The sequence below is a fragment of the Eumetopias jubatus genome, unplaced genomic scaffold, assembly GCF_037043125.1.
Source record: "Eumetopias jubatus isolate StellerSeaLion01/CBP00866 unplaced genomic scaffold, mEumJub1_p1.0 scaffold_2, whole genome shotgun sequence".
NCBI classification, from domain to species: Eukaryota; Metazoa; Chordata; class Mammalia; order Carnivora; family Otariidae; genus Eumetopias; species Eumetopias jubatus.
Window position 1 is genome coordinate 42,178,027 of NW_028274808.1, and position 13,734 is coordinate 42,191,760.

The window sequence follows — 13,734 nt, forward strand, 5'->3', positions numbered from 1 at the left end:
CTTAACATCTATTAGGAGGAACAGTGAGAGAGAGAGAGAGAGAGAGAGAGAGAGAGAGAGAGTCAGCATCCCCTTTGCTAGGGATGGCCTCTGTTTCCTCCAGCAACCTGGGTTTATTTGGAGGAGGCCTATTTAGACAATTATCCAATATTTCAGGGAGTTTACTAGCCAACATGTTTGGGTAAATGCCTTCTGCAAGAGGCCTTTATGTTGGGGTCCTGATTCAGAGCCCTGAAAGCCTGGTTGGATCTAGGGTATCTCAGTCTATCCACCCTGTTTCCTGCAGGAGAGACCTGATCCCACTGTGGCCATGCAGTGAGGGTTACAGGAGCTAAATCCTTTTCTATATTTGTAATCCAAATGGTTTCCAGTGGGTTAAAAGGCACCCCAAGGGAGAGTCCTTGGGAACTGAAGAGACCCTGCCTTGCCACGAAGGTCACGCCTTATTTTACCTTGCCTTGAAGAACCTGCCATGTTTAACCCATGGAAAGCACTAGAAAGTTTTACAAGGGAATTACCCCTTTGCAGTACCCAATCCAGGAGTCCCCATGGACAATGGTTTCCCATCTCACTGTCCCGGTAAGAGTTACCCTGTACCTGTTACAGAGAGGTGACTATGAAGGTGTCCCTACATATCAGTTCTCCCCTGTGAACCAAGGTGCCCCATGGTTTCCTACCCAAGGTGAAAGAGTGGCCTAACATCTTGGGTTGAGGAGGGATCAGGCCGGCAGGAGTAGCCACTCTTACCGGTCCCTCACTTGATCCTCCTTTTCTCCTCTGGACTTCTCCCCCCAAAAATCTGGCCCAGTCATAAAAGCTTAGCAAGGTTCACAGTTTAAATTTTGATTCAGTTATGTTTCCTCACCTTACCCCTGGGCACTTTTTTTGTCCATATACCTGAGGTTCCACTTGCAAGCATGGCCCTATTGAGGGGGGCAGACCCTCAGATTTAGCATCATCATAATTTCAGAAGTACATAATGTCAAAAGAGAAACTACTTCCTCATATATCCCCCGTCTTTGGGCCACTCCATCTTTTTCCTCACTGTTACTAGAATGGAATGTATCTCTTCAGATCTACCAGTGCTTTGTAAAACCTACATAGAATACAAAATAAGGAACAGAAAACAATGGGCAGAACCATTATACCTCAAATGTTCCAAGGGCCTCTCTGTACAAAAACTCAGAAAAAAGATTTTTCAAATGTAAAAACAAACGAGTAAACAAAAACTTGAGGAAGAGGTTAAATGGTGTGTAGCAGATTCTGTTTAACAAGGCTGGGAAACATAGTGCTTTTTATAAAGATTTACATAAACATTATAAACATATATAGAAGTTCTAGCATTGAAAAAAGACCTTCCATCCTTCAGACAATTCACTTAGAAAAGCTTTCTCCACCTATGCTATCCTTGTTCTTCATAGTTACCACTAAGCTTACAATATATATAACTAGTTGAGTAGTTAATTCCTCCCAGGTATGTAGAGTAGATGCCAAAGGCAACAGTGAATTTTTTCTCACCAGTTTCCTTCAACAGCACAAATGTGTCTTGATCTTTTGATTTGGGTCTGTTCTCTTTTCTCCTTTCTCCTTTCCTTTAAATGCTTCACAAATTTGCATGTAATCTGTGTGCTGGGGTCATGCTAATCTTTGTATTATTCCAATTTAGTTTATGTGCTACTGAAATGAGCCCTCTATTTCTTTACCTTGGTGCTTCTCCCCTAAATTTCCATCAACTTGAGGATTAGCTAAATTAGCTCAACAAATTTTCCTTCTCCACATTTTTGGTTCTGCCTTTTCTGATTGGACTTTGTTTCTTCAGTTTTGGTCAGGTTTCCCCCCCCCCCCCCTTTGGTCAATTTTAAAGGCTTCAAGCAAGGAACATTCTCCTGTGTCCATATGGACAGAAGGGGAGGGGGCACGTTCTTCCCATTTTGGAAGACAACATTGCATTGTGTAAATTCTCCCAGATTCAGGGTCAGAAGTTTCAGATCTGAGATCTTTAGTATGATCTTTAATTTTCTCCTTTGGGTGTCAGGTGTCTCCTCTGTAGAAAGATCCTTCCAGCTTAGATGTTTTTGGACTCGGATTCCGTGCTTAGTCATGATTTGCCTGTTAATGTTTGCCTACAATGGGACTCAACATTCCATTCTTGCCCCTGTGGCTAGGTTCTTTGGCTTTCTGGAAACCTAGATGCAGCCTATAGTGTGGGCCCCCGAAACAGAGGGGCTAGTTACTCCTCAGGGTGCTCAGTCATCCAACTGTTCCTTCAGTCTCAGGGTGGAAAAATACAGAAGAGTTGGCATTCTGGTGGACCCAAGGGTATAAAGCCTTGACCATTTCTCATCCAGAAGACAGGCTTAACTTAGTCTCAATTTGGGATTCAAGAAACCACAAAATTACAAAAATTAACCTAAAAGGGTCTCCAGAGAGCTTTTAAAATTTGTGTTTTTTTAATTATAAAAATACAGGAATTGGTAAAAATAAAGTTGAACAATACTTAATGGTATAAAATGAAAAGTAAAAATGCCCTTTATCCTCATCTTCAGTGCCACTCTGCAAGGAATCCTCTGTGGTATCTTATATATGTGCTGAGAAATTTACTATGCATAATTATACACTTATATTTACCCTTGCATCACCGACACTCAAGCACACACACATAAATGGGAACAGTTTGTAAAGTTTGCATCTTGCTTTTTGCATTTAATGAAATAAGTTGGAAATTTTCCATGCCAACACATGTGGATCTGTCCTCCTTTCTCCTTTCCTTTAAATGCTTCATAAATTTGCGAGTAATCTGTGCGCTGGGGTCATGCTAATCTTTGTATCATTCCAATTTAGTTTAAGTGCTACTGAAATGAGCACTCTATTTCTTTACCTTGGTGCTTCTCCCCCAAATTTTCATCAACTTGAGGATTAGCTAAATTAGCTCAACAAATTTTCCTTCTCCACATTTTTGGTTCTGCCTTTTCTGATTGGATCTGTGGATCTGTTCTGTTCTTCATAGGGCTGCCTAGCATTCCCTGAAGGAAAAAGGAGGTTAGCAGTGGCCACCCAGCTTATTTCCACCTTGTTGCCACTGCAAATAATGCCTCTCCAAGAGCCTTTAATTTAGTGTTTTCTAAAGTTTGATCCTTGGAACACAAGCCTTCTAGAGATGTTCAGTGACAACAACAACAACAAAATGGTTTAGAAGTCAGACAAATGTGGAAAGCACTGCATTTTATTTTATTTACTATTATTTTTAAAGGTTTTTTTTTCTTCAAAACATAATTTAAATTCTAGTTAGGTAACATACAATGCAGTATTGGTTTCAGGAGCAGAATTCAGTGGTTCATCACTTGCATACAACACCCAGTAATCATCACACTAAGTGCCCTCCATTTTTAAAAATTTTTTTATTGTTATGTTAATCACCATACATTACATCATCATTTTTTGATGTAGTGTTCCATGATTCATTGTTTGTGTATAACACCCAGTGCTCCACGCAGAACGTGCCCTCTTTAATACCCATCACCAGGCTAGCCCATCCTCCCCCCCCACCAGAACCCTGTTTGTTTTTCAGAGTCCATCATCTCTCATGGTTCATTTCCCCCTCCGATTTCCCCCCCTTCATTTTTCCCCTCCTGCTATCTTCTCCTTTTTTTTTTTCTTAACATATAATGCATTATTTGTTTCAGAGGTACAGATCTGTGATTCCACAGACTTGCACAATTCATAGCACTCACCATAGCACATACCCTCCCCAATGTCTATCACCCAGCCACCCCATCCCTCCCACGCCCCCCCCCCACTCCAGCAACCCTCAGTTGGTTTCCTAAGAATTCCTCATATCAGTGAGGTCATATGATACATGTCTTTCTCTGATTGACTTATTTCACTCAGCATAACACCCTCCAGTTCCATCCACATCATTGCAAATGGCAAGATCTCATTCCTTTTGATGGCTGCATAATATTTCAATGTGTATATATATATATATATATATATATACCACATCATCTTTATCCATTCATCTGTTGATGGACATCTTGGCTCTTTCCACAGTTTGGCTATTGCGGACATTGCTGCTATAAACATCAGGGTGCACGTACCCCTTCGGATCCCTACATTGTATCTTTGGGGTAAATACCCAGTAGTGCAATTGCTGGGTTGTATGGTAGCTCTATTTTCAACTGTTTGAGGAACCTCCATACTGTTTTCCAGAGGGGTTGCACCAGCTTGCATTCCCACCAACAGTGTAGGAGGGTTCCCCTTTCTCTGCATCCCCGCCAATATCTGTCGTTTCCTGACTTGTTAATTTTAGCCATTCTGACGGGTGTGAGGTGGTATCTCATTGAGGTTTTGATTTGGATTTCCCTGATGCAGAGCAATGTTGAGCACTTTTTCATGTGTCTGTGGGCCATTTGGATGTCTTCTCTGGAAAAATGTCTGTTCATGTCTTCTGCCCATTTCTTGATTGGATGATTTGTTCTTTGGGTGTTGAGTTTGATAAGTTCTTTATAGATTTTGGATACTAGCCCTTTATCTGATATGTCATTTGCAAATATCTTCTCCCATTCTGTTGTTGTCTTTTGGTTTTGTTGACTGTTTCTTTTGCTGTGCAGAAGCTTTTTATCTTGATGAAGTCCCAATAGTTCATTTTTGCCCTTGCTTCCCTTGCCTTTGGTGATGTTTCTAGGAAGAAGTTGCTGAGGCTGAGGTCAAAGAGGTTGCTGCCTGTGTTCTCCTTTAGGATGTTGATGGACTCCTGTCTCACATTTAGGTCTTTCAACCATTTGGAGTCTATTTTTGTGTGTGGTGTAAGGAAATGGTCCAGTTTCATTCTTCTGCATGTGGCTGTCCAATTTTCCCAACACCATTTATTGAAGAGACTGTCTTTTTTCCATTGGACATTCTTTCCTGCTTTGTCAAAGATCAGTTGACCATAGAGTTGAGGGTCCATTTCTGGGCTCTCTATTCTGTTCCATTGATCTATGTGTCTATTTTTGTGCCAGTACCATACTGTCTTGATGATGACAGCTTTGTAATAGAGCTGGAAGTCTGGAATTGTGATGCCGGCACCTTTGCTTTTCTTTTTCAAGATTCCTCTGGCTATTCGGGGTCTTTTCTGGTTCCATACAAATTTTAGGATTATTTGTTCCTAAGTGCCCTCCTTAATACCCAGCACTCATCTAGCCCATCCTCCACCCACCTCCCTCTATCACCCCTCAGTTTGCTCTCTACCATTAAGAGTTTCTTATGATTTGTTTTCCTCTCCCCATCCCCTATATGTTCAACTGTTTTGTTTCTTAAATTCCACATGTGAGTGAAATCATATGGTATTTGTCTTTTTCTGACTGAATTATTTCACTTAGCATAATGTATTCTAGCTCCATCCACATCTTTAAATGGCAAAATTTCATTCTTTTTGATGGCTGAGTAATATTCCATTATATATATCTATCCATATATTCCTCTCTCTATGTATATACATATATTATATATATGTAATGGATATATATATAATATATATTATATTTATGTGTATATATATAATGGATAAGGAAGAGGTGGTGTATACACACACACACACACACACACACACATTCTTTATCCATTCATCAATGGATAGACATTGGGGCTCTCTCATAGTTTGGCTATAGTTGATAATGCTGCTATAAATATCAAGGTGCATGTATCCCTTCAAATCTGCATTTTTGTATCCTTTGGGTAAATACCTAGTAGTGCAATTCTGGATCATAGGGTAGTTCTATTTTCAGCTTTTTGAGGAAGCTTCATACTCTTTTCCAGAGTGGCTGTACCAGTTTGCGTTCCCACCAACAGTGCAAGAGGGTTCCCCTTTCTCTGCACCTCTCCAACATCTGTTATTTCCTGTGTTGTTAATTTTAGCCGTTCTGATAGGTGTGGGGTGATATCTTATTGTGGTTTTGATTTGTATTTCCCTGATGATGAGTGATGGTGAACATCTTTTCATGTCTGTTGGCCATCTGGATGTCTTCTTTAGAAAAGTGTCTATTCATATTCTTCTGCCCATTTCTTAACTGGATTATTTGTTTTTTGGGGGTGTTTGGGTGTTGAGTTTGATAAATTCTTTATGGATTTTGGATACTAACCCTTTATATAATATGTCATTTGCAAATATCTTCTCCCATTACATAGACTGCCTTTTGGTTTTGTTGATTGTTTTGTTTCCTTCACTGTGCAGAAGTTTTTTATCTTGATGAAGTCCCAATATTTCATTTTGCTTTTGTTTCCTTTGCCTCCAGTGACATGTCTAGTAAGAAGTTCCTATGGACAAGGTCAAAGAGTTTGCTGCCTGTGTTTTCCTCTAGGATTTTGATGATTTTCCTGTCTGACATTTAGGGTTTTTTTTAAATTTATTTTTGTGTATGGTATAAGAAAGTGGTCCAGTTTCATTCTTCTGCATGTGGCTGTCCAGTTTTCCCAACACCGTTTGTTGAAGAGACTGTCTTTTTCCATTGGGTATTCTTTCCTGCTTTGTTGAAGAATAGTTAACCATATAGTTGTGGGTCCATTTCTGGGTTTTGTGTTCTGTTTCTTTGATCTATGTGTCTTAGTGCCAGTACCATACTGTCTTGATGGCTACAGCTTTGTAATATAACATGAAATCAGAATTGTGATGCCTCCAGCTTTGCTTTTTTTTTTCCCCCAATATTCCTTTGGCTATTCAGGGTCTTTTCTTGTTCCATTCAAATTTTAGGATTGTTTGTTCCAGCTCTATGAAAGTGCTGATGTTATTTTGATAGGGATTGCATTGAATGTGTGGATTGCTTTGGGTAGCATAGCCATTTTAACAATACTTGTTCTTCCAATCCATGAGCATGGAATGTTTTTCCTGTTCTTTGTGTCTTCCTCAATATTTTTCATAAGTGTTTTATAGTTTCCAGAGTACAGATCCTTTACGTCTTTGATTAGGTTTATTCCTAGGTATCTTATGGTTTTTGATACAATTGTAAATGGGATCTACTCCTTGATTTCTCTTTCTGTTGCTTCATTATTGGTGTATACAAATGCAACAGATTTCTGTATATTGATTTTATATCCTGTAACTTTACTGAATTCATGTATGAGTTATAGCGATTTTTAGGTGAAGTCTCTTGGGATTTCTACATAGAGTATTTTGTCATATGCATATAATGAAAGTTTAACTTCTTCCCTGCCGATTGGGATGCCTTTTGTTTTTTTGTTGTTGTTGTTGTCATTGTCTGATTGCTGAGGCTAAGACTTCCAGTACTATGTTAAATAGTAATGATGAGAGTGGACATCCCTGTCTTATTCCTAACCATAGAGGAAAAGCTCTGATTTTCCCCATTGAGGATATTAGCTGTGGGTCTTTCATATATGGCATTTATGATGTCGAGGGATGTTCCAACTATCCCTACTTTGTTGAGGATTTTTATCAAGAATTGATGCTATATTTTGTCAAATGCTTTCTCTGCATCTATTGAGAGGATCATATAGTTTTTATCCTTTCTTCTATTAATGTGGTGTATCACATTGATTGATTTGTGAATATTGAACCACCTCGGCAGCCCAGGAATAAACCCCACTTGATAGTGGTGAATAATTATTTTAATGAACTGTTGGATTCGATTTAGTGGAGTCTTTGTCTGGTTTTGGAATCAAGGAAATGCTGACCTCATAGAGTATGGAAGTTTTCCTTACATTTCTATTTTTTTGGAACAACTTGAGAAGGATAGGTATTAACTCTTCTTTAAATGTCTTGTAGAATTGTCCTGGGAAGCCATCTGGCCCAGGACTTTTGTTTGTTGGGAGATTTTAAATTACTGATTCAATTTCTTTGCTGGTTATGGGTCTGTTCAAATTTTCTATTTCTTCCTGTCTCAGTTTCGGTAGTTTGTATGTTTCTAGGAATTTGTCCAGTTCTTCCAGATTGCCCAGTTTGTTGACATAATTTTCCCCTAATATTCTCTTATGATTATTTGTATTTCTGTGGTATTGGCTGTGATTTCTTCTCTTTCATTCATGATTTTATTTGGGACCCTTCTCTTTTCTTTTTGATAAGTCTGGCTGGGGGTTTATCAATATTATTACTTCTTTCAAAGAACCAGTTCTTAGTTTCATTGATCTGTTTTGTTGTTGTTGTTGTTTCTGTATCATTTATTTCTGCTAGGATCTTAATTATTTCCCCTCTTCTGCTGACTTTAGGCTTTATTTGCTATTCCTTTTATAGCTCCTGTAGGTGCAAGATTAGATTATTTATCTGAGACTTTTCTTCTTTCTTGCAATATACTTCCCTCTTAGGACTGCCTTTGCTGCATCCCAAAAGTTTCGCAGCAAAGGCAGTCCTGTTTTTAATTTAACTTTTAAGTCCTAAAAGTTTTTAATTTCTTCTTTAATTTCTTTGTTAACTCATCCATTCTTTAATAAGATGTTCTTTAACCTCCATGTATTTGTGGTCTTTTCCAAGTTTTTTCTTGTGGTTGACTTCAAGTTTCACAGCTTGTGATCAGAAAATATGCATGGTATGATCTTGATCTTTTTGTACTCATTGAGGGCGATTTTGTGACCCAGTATGTGATCTACTCTGTAGAATGTTCCATGTGCACTTGAAAAGAATATGTATTCTGCTTTAGGATAAAATGTTCTGAATATATCTGTTAAGTCTATCTGGTCCAGTATGTCATTCAAAGTCATTGTTTCCTTGTTGATTTTCTGCTTAGATGATCTGTCCATTGTTGTAAATGGGTTGTTAAAGTCCCCTGCTATTATTGTATTATTGTCAATTATTTTCTTTTTTTAAATAATTTTTTATTGTTATGTTAATCACCATACATTACATCATTAGTTTTTGATGTAGTGTTCCATGATTCATCGTTTGTGCATAACACCCAGTGCTCCACGCAGAATGTGCCCTCTTTAATGGCCATCACCAGGCTAACCCATCCCCCCACCCCCTCCCCTCTAGAACCCTCAGTTTGTTTTTCAGAGTCCATCGTCTCTAATGGTCCGTCTCCCCCTCCGACTTACTCCCCTTCATTCTTCCCCTGCTGCTATCTTCTTCTTGTTGTTTTTCTTAACATATATTGCATTATTTGTTTCAGAAGTACAGATCCGTGATTCATCAGTCTTGTACAATTCACAAAGCTCACCATAGCACATACCCTCCCCAATGTCTATCACCCAGCCACCCAATCCCTCCCACCCCCCACCACTCCAGCACACTCAGTTTGTTTCCTGAGATTAAGAATTCCTCATATCAGTGAGGTCATATGATACATGTCTTTCTCTGATTGACTTACTTCACTCAGCATAACACCCTCCAGTTCCATCCACGTCATTGCAAATGGCAAGATCTCATTCCTTTTGATGGCTGCATAACATTCCATTGTGTATATATACCACAGCTTCTTTATCCACTCATCTGTCGATGGACATCTTGGCTCTTTCCACAGTGTGGCTATTGTGGACATTGCTGCTATAAACATTGGGGTGCACGTACCCCTTCGAATCCCTATATTTGTATCTTTGTGGTAAATACCCAGTAGTGCAATTGCTGGATCATATGGTAGCTCTATTTTCAACTGTTTGAGGAACCTCCATACTGTTTTCCCACCAACAGTGTAGGAGGGTTCCCCTTTCTCTACATCCCCGACAACATCTGTCGTTTCCTGACTTGTTAATTTTAGCCATTCTGACGGGTGTGAGGAGGTATCTCATTGAGGTTTTGATTTGGATTTCCCTGATGCAGAGCGATGTTGAGCACTTTTTCATGTGTCTGTGGGCCATTTGGATGTCTTCTTTGGAAAAATGTCTGTTCATGTCTTCTGCCCATTTCTTGATTGGATGATTTGTTCTTTGGGTGTTGAGTTTGATAAGTTCTTTATAGATTTTGGATACTAGCCCTTTATCTGATATGTCATTTGCAAATATCTTCTCCCATTCTGTTGGTTGTCTTTTGGTTTTGTGGACTGTTTCTTTTGCTGTGCAAAAGCTTTTTATCTTGATGAAATCCCAATAGTTCATTTTTGCCCTTGCTTCCCTTGCCTTTGGTGATGTTTCTAGGAAGAAGTTGCTGAGGCTGAGGTCAAAGAGGTTGCTGCCTGTGTTCTCCTTTAGGATGTTGATGGACTCCTGTCTCACATTTAGGTCTTTCAACCATTTGGAGTCTATTTTTGTGTGTGGTGTAAGGAAATGGTCCAGTTTCATTCTTCTGCATGTGGCTGTCCAATTTTCCCAACACCATTTGTTGAAGAGACTGTCTTTTTGCCATTGGACATTCTTTCCTGCTTTGTCAAAGATGAGTTGACCATAGAGTTGAGGGTCCATTTCTGGGCTCTCTATTCTGTTCCATTGATCTATGTGTCTGTTTTTGTGCCAGTACCATACTGTCTTGATGATGACAGCTTTGTACTAGAGCTGGAAGTCCGGAATTTTTTGTCCGAACTTTGCTTTACTTTTTCAAGAAAGTCTGAAAACCTTTGCTTTTCTTCTTCAAGATTCCTCTGGCTATTCGGGGTCTCTTCTGGTTCCATACAAATTTTAGGATTATTTGTTCCATTTCTTTGAAAAAGGTGGATGGTATTTTGATGGGGATTGCTTTGAATGTGTAGATTGCTCTAGGTAGCATTGACATCTTCACAATGTTGGTTCTTCCAATCCATGAGCATGGAATGTTTTTCCATTTCTTTGTGTCTTCTTCAATTTCTTTCATGAGTATTTTATAGTTTTCTGAGTACAGATCCTTTGCCTCTTTGGTTAAATTTATTCCTAGGTATCTTTTGTTTTTGGGTGCAATTGTAAATGGGATCGACTCCTTGATTTGTCTCTCTTCTGTCTTGTTGGGTTATAGGAATGCCACTGATATCTGTGCATTGATTTTATATCCTGCTACTTTACTGAATTCCTTTATGAGTTCTAGCAGTTTTGGGGTGGAGTCTTTTGGGTTTTCCACATACAGCATCCTATCATCTGCAAAGAATGAGAGTTTTACTTCCTCTTTGCCAATTTGGATGCCTTTGATTTCTTTCTGTTGTCTGATTGCTGTGGCTAGGACTTCTAATACTATGTTGAATAGCAGTGGTGAGAGTCAACATCCCTGCTGCGTTCCTGACCTTAGGGGAAAAGCTCTCAGCTTTTCCCAATGGGGAATGATATTCGCTGTGGGTTTTTCATAGATGGCTTTTATGATATTGAGGTATGTACCCTCTATCCCTATACTCTGAAGAGTTTTGATCAAGAAAGGATGCTGTACTTTGTCAAATGCTTTTTCTGCATCTACTGAGAGGATCATATGATTCTTGTTCTTTCTTTTGTTAATGTATTGTATCACGTTGATTGATTTGCGGATGTTGAACCAGCCTTGCAGCACAGGGATAAATCCCACTTGGTCATGGTAAATAATCCTTTTAATGTACTGTTGGATCCTATTGGCTAGTATTTTGGTGAGAATTTTTGCATCCTTGTTCATCAAGGATTATTGGTCTGTAATTCTCCTTTTTGGTGGGGTCTTTGTCTGGTTTGGGAATCAAGGTAATGGTGGCCTCTTAAAATGAGTTTGGAAGAGTTCCTTCAATTTTTGTTTTTTGGAACAGTTTCAGGAGAATAGGTATTAATTCTTCTTGAAATATCTGATAGAATTCCCCTGGGAAGCCATCTGGCCCTGGGCTTTTGTTTGTTGGGAGATTTTTGATGACTGCTTCAATTTCCTTAGTGGTTCTAGGTCTGTTCAGGTTTTCCATTTCTTCCTGGTTCAATTTTGGTAGTTGATACATCTCTAGGAATGCACCCATTTCTTCCAGGTTATCTAATTTGCTGGCATAGAGTTGCTCATAATATGTTCTTATAATTGTTTGTATTTCTTTGGTGTTGGTTGGGATCTCTCCTCTTTCATTCATGATTTTGTTGATTTGGGTCATTTCTCTTTTCTTTTGGATAAGTCTGGCCAGGGGTTTATCAATCTTGTTAATTCTTTCAAAGAACCAGCTCCTAGTTTCATTGCTCTGTTCTACTGTTCTTTGGGTTTCTATTTCATTGATTTCTGCTCTGATCTTTATTATTTCTCTTCTCCTGCTGGGTTTAGGCTTTATTTGCTGTTCTTTCTCCAGCTCCTTTAGGTGTAGGGTTAGGTTGTGTATTTGAGACCTTTCTTGTTTCTTGAGAAAGGCTTGTATTGCTATATACTTTCCTCTCAGGACTGCCTTTGCTGTATCCCATAGATTTTGAACCATTGTGTTTTCATTTCCATTGGTTTCCATGAATTTTTTAAATTCTTCTTTAATTTCCTGGTTGACCCATTCATTCCTTAGTAGGATGCTCTTTAGCCTCCATGTATTTGAATTCTTTCCGACTTTCCTCTTGTGATTGAGTTCCAGTTTCAAAGTACTGTGGTCTGAAAATATGCAGGGAATAATCCCAATCTTTTGGTACCGGTTGAGACCTGATTTGTGACCTAGGATATGATTAATTCTGGAGAATGTTCTATGGGCACTAGAGAAGAATGTGTATTCCGTTGCTTTGGGATGGAATGTTCTGAATATGTCTGTAAAGTCCATTTAGTCCAGTGTTTCATTTAAAGTCTTTATTTCCTTGTTGATCTTTTGCTTAGATGATCTGTCCATTTCAGTTAGGGGGGTGTTAAAGTCCCCCACTATTATTGTATTGTTGTCGATGTGTTTCTTTGCTTTTGTTATTAATTGCCTTATATAATTGGCTGCTCCCATGTTAGGGGCATAGATATTTACAATTGTTAGATCTTCTTGTTGGATAGATCCTATAAGTATTGGTGTCCATTAGCATGGTAAATGGTTTTCCACCCCCTCACTTTCAATCTGGGGGTGTCTTTGGGTCTAAAATGAGTCTCTTGCAGACAGCATATGGATGGGTCTTGTTTTTTAATCCAATCTGATAGCCTGTGTCTTTTGATTGGGGCATTGAGCCCATTTACATTCAGGGTAACTATTGATAGGTATGAATTTAGTGCCATTGTTTTGCCTGTAAGTTGATTGTTACTGTATATTGTCTGTGTTCCTTTCTGATCTATGCTGCTTTAGGCTCTCTTTTTGCTTAGAGGACCTCTTTCAATATTTCTTGTAGGGCTGGTTTTGTGTTTGCAAATTCTTTTAGATTTTGTTTGTCCTGGAAGCTTTTTATCTCTCCTATCTTCAATGACAGCCTAGCTGGATATAGTATTCTTGGCTGCATATTTTTCTCGTTTAGTGCTCTGAAGATATCATGCCAGTCCTTTCTGGCCTGCCAGGCCTCTGTGGATAGGTCTGTTGCCAATCTAATATTTCTACCACTGTAGGTTACATACCTCTTCTCCCGAGCTGCTTTCAGGATTTTCTCTTTGTCTTTGAGACTCGTAAGTTTTACTATTAGATGTGGGGGTGTTGACCGATTTTTATTGATTTTGAGAGGGATTCTCTGTGCCTCCTGGATTTTGATGCCTGTTTCCTTCCCCACATTAGGGAAGTCTCTGCTATTATTTGCTCCAATATACCTTCTGCCCCACTCTCTCTTTCTTCTTCTTCTGGGATCCCAATTATTCTAATGTTGTTTCATCTTATCGTATCGGTTATCTCTCGAATTCTGCCTTCATGATCCTGTAGTTGTTTCTCCCTCTTTTTCTCAGCCTCTTTATTTTCCATCATTTGGTCTTCTATATCGCTGTTTCTTTCCTCTGCCTCATTTATCCTAGCAGTTAGTGCCCCCATTTTTGATGGCACCTCATCAATAGCCTTTTTG

General features: G+C 39.0%; 2 non-coding genes across 2 annotated transcripts; both read right to left on the reverse strand.

Annotated features, from left to right (window-relative positions):
• Nucleotides 1–1,587: 1,587 nt before the first annotated feature.
• LOC148164823 (U6 spliceosomal RNA) lies at nucleotides 1,588–1,690 on the reverse strand. The gene has a single exon (XR_015767816.1). It is a non-coding gene; the product is annotated as a U6 spliceosomal RNA (small nuclear RNA).
• Nucleotides 1,691–2,762: 1,072 nt separating this feature from the next.
• Nucleotides 2,763–2,865, reverse strand: LOC148164824 (U6 spliceosomal RNA). Its single transcript, XR_015767814.1, has one exon. It is a non-coding gene; the product is annotated as a U6 spliceosomal RNA (small nuclear RNA).
• Nucleotides 2,866–13,734: the final 10,869 nt, after the last annotated feature.